Here is a 3,277-nt window from a genome sequence, read left to right as displayed (position 1 = left end):
CGGGATTCCTTCCGAGTATGCATTGAATTACTTTTTCCAAGCCTAGACCCCACCCATGAATGCCTGAGTACGAGGGACAACTCCGTCCCAAGATTGCCTACATATTCGCTTCGGCATGAGATCAAGGCGTAAAGTATGTAGTTGTATTTTCTACTCTATGGTTTGATGTAAACCGATTAGTAGGTACGCAACCCTTTCTAGGGTCAATGTCCCAGACAGTTTCTTTACAGTTGCTACCCATGATGGTAGCGCTTAAGCAAAGGCTCAAGATGGCCTATTGCTTGTGGCCTAAAACAACTACATCCTAATTCTTATCATGAGCGTCACCCTTGACCAATTGCCAATCGACAGCAAATCTTCAAGATTTAATCAACTTCGTAAAAGTATTTCACTCAACATCCCTATAGGGGTTTACCATAGTTTAACTCAGCGGATGAAAGATCGTTTTAGAATTATATTATTAAATTAACGATCCAAGGGGGATTACCCGCCCCTTGGATTTTAACCTCCAAGTGTCCCTTATTACTCCTCGATAATTTATAGGGACGATGCCACAGACGTCTTTGATGTAGCTTTATTAGGCGTTAAGTGTAGTAGTTCAACACGACGGCAGTACCCGTAAGCGTGACCCAGAGGCACCGTATATACCGAACACTACTAGGTTTTGGTTTCCATCTTCCTTTATTTAGTTTTCTAACTAAGAAGCTATGAAAACATCACGCTTGAAAACAATTACTAATTGAACATGCATAATTTTAATTGATTGAAATAACTACTTGAGGAGTTACGTAGAATAAAAACCATAACTTGAAATATAACTTGCATATGAAAACTTGCATATTAATAATTGCATGTGTACTTGCATGGAGATGATAACGTCAATAAAAGTAATTAATCTATAATTAATTTGCATGATATAAGAATAGTGTAACTTGCATGTATGATTAAGCAATCCAAAAATAGTAATTAATTTAGACCTTTGATACAATCATATTAATGTGAATTAATCGCTAAAGGCCAACTAAGTGCCCCAATGGATCTTAAATGGATTGAATAACTCAAATTAAGAGAATATAAACTACAATTATAAAATTTACTAAGGATAAATTAATTACGAACTTGCTACACAATAATCCCCAAATTTTTCCTAAGTCGAAATTCAATATCTTAAAATTTATACTAAGGGAAGAATCAACATTTCCTAAATGCCATTATTAACAAAACTTAAAATTTAAACTAAAATAATTAATAGCAATTAACTTAAATTTTTAACCCAAGTAATTACTAAAACTTCAAATTGCAAAATATATAAAAACTAACTATAAACTAAATAGGCGAAATCATTTTTTGAAATATTTAATAGGGGTGCGGGGTGGGGACCACGGGTCCCATCACCCCTATGGTCCTGCATGCGCAGGTCCGCAAGGTTGAAGGGACATCGTGCACAGCAGTGACCGCAGGGGTAGTGGAGGGTACCACTGCCCCCCCCGACGGTTACAATAACTGCCGTCCTTGCATGCCATCCGCTAACCGTTCGAAATATTTTTCGAATGCCATGCTAGTTCGCATTGCAATATTTAATAGATTTTAACGTTTGAAATAAATTTAATATATATATATATATATATATATATATATATATATATATATATATATATATATGTAAGAGGATTGCATTTCCAGATTATTAAATTACATAAAGAAGAGCAGATAACAAGTATGTGTATAAAAAAATATTAATGTAAGAGAGAATAACAAATTAAGTCCCAGGGACGAAAATATAATAGAGAAATAAAATAACCAAAGAAGGATTTATTTATTCATTCACAAAGAGATTTAGTTCTTTACACAAAGAGATTTATTCACAGAGAAAGATTAATTTATTCATTCATAGAGAGATTTATTCCTTCACACAGAGAGATTTATTCACAGAGAAAGATTAATTTATTCATTCATAGAGAGATTTATTCCTTCACACAAAGAGATTTATTGACAGAGAAAGATTAATTTAATCATTCATAGAGAGATTTATTCCTTCACACAGAGAGGTTTATTCACAGAGAAAGATTAATTTATTCATTCATAGAGAGATTTATTCCTTCACATAGAGAGATTTATTTATTTTTATATTCAATATCATCTAAGAGAAAACAGAAAAGCAAAAAGCTGATTCTCTACCTTTTAAATAGATTAAATAAGATATACAAGAGAATTCTGCATTTGTATTTAAAAGAGAAGGGATTATAACACTATATTTCTTAAAGGAAACAAAAATAGATTTTTCTTCTTATCTAGCCATTGAGAAATGATTTCTTTAGAATACTATATGCAACCAAAGAATCTAGAAACTATATATTTTAATAAATACAAATTCCTTATAAGATAAAGGGAGAGAACCTGGTTTACTGAAGCTTGATGTTGAATCCTCTAGCTATCCTTTGATCTTTCCTTGCAGCTTGAGAGATATCCTTCAACCAACAACTAAAAAAAAAATCCTGCAACAAAAATGAGACTACAAAAAAAAACTTGGGAAATTTCCTTCAAAATTTCCTTCAAAACATAATCAACCCCCTTCTTTGAAACTTGCCTACAATTTTATAAGAAATTTCCCTCCATTCCACTATCTAGAAAATTTAATTAAAAGGGAGATTCTTTCCCAATTTTGGACTTCATGCAATTGATTAAACTTATTGGGGGAGTTACATGCAAGGTGGTGGAGAATCCTCTAGAAACTTCTTATTCTTCCTACAACATGTGCCATAATTGGATGTGGAAAATAAATAAATAAAAATAATATATATTTTCCATGAGTGTGTGTGTGTTATTATTATTTTATCCTTTTATAATATTCATTCAATCATTTAAATAGCTTATCCAAAAATATAATAGAGTTGTATTTTAAATCCAAAAGTGATAAAGGAGGGTTGTGACATCCTCCCCCCCTTAATTTGTGCATCGTCTCGATGCACTTATTGAATGCATCCAAAAGAGTCTATAGTTCATGATTAAAACAAAAAAGGAAACAACTGCTGCATTTCCTTAGTATCTTCCCACGTGGCATTCTTTTCATCATACTGGTCCCATTGCACTTTGCACTGATCAACCTCTCTGTTGCGCAACTGGCACTGGCGCCTCTCCAAGATTTTGAATGGCTCTATCATTATTCCTCCCATTTCCTGGACCTGTAAAGCATCCCAATTCAAAATGTGTTTCTCATCAGGTACATACTTTTTAAGAAGACATACATGGAAGACATCATGGATTTGGCTCAATTGGG

The sequence above is a fragment of the Cryptomeria japonica genome, chromosome 10, assembly GCF_030272615.1.
Source record: "Cryptomeria japonica chromosome 10, Sugi_1.0, whole genome shotgun sequence".
In the NCBI taxonomy this organism is placed as follows: Eukaryota; Viridiplantae; Streptophyta; class Pinopsida; order Cupressales; family Cupressaceae; genus Cryptomeria; species Cryptomeria japonica.
The sequence above is the reverse complement of the archived record's forward strand: the minus strand, read 5'-3'. Positions refer to the sequence as shown.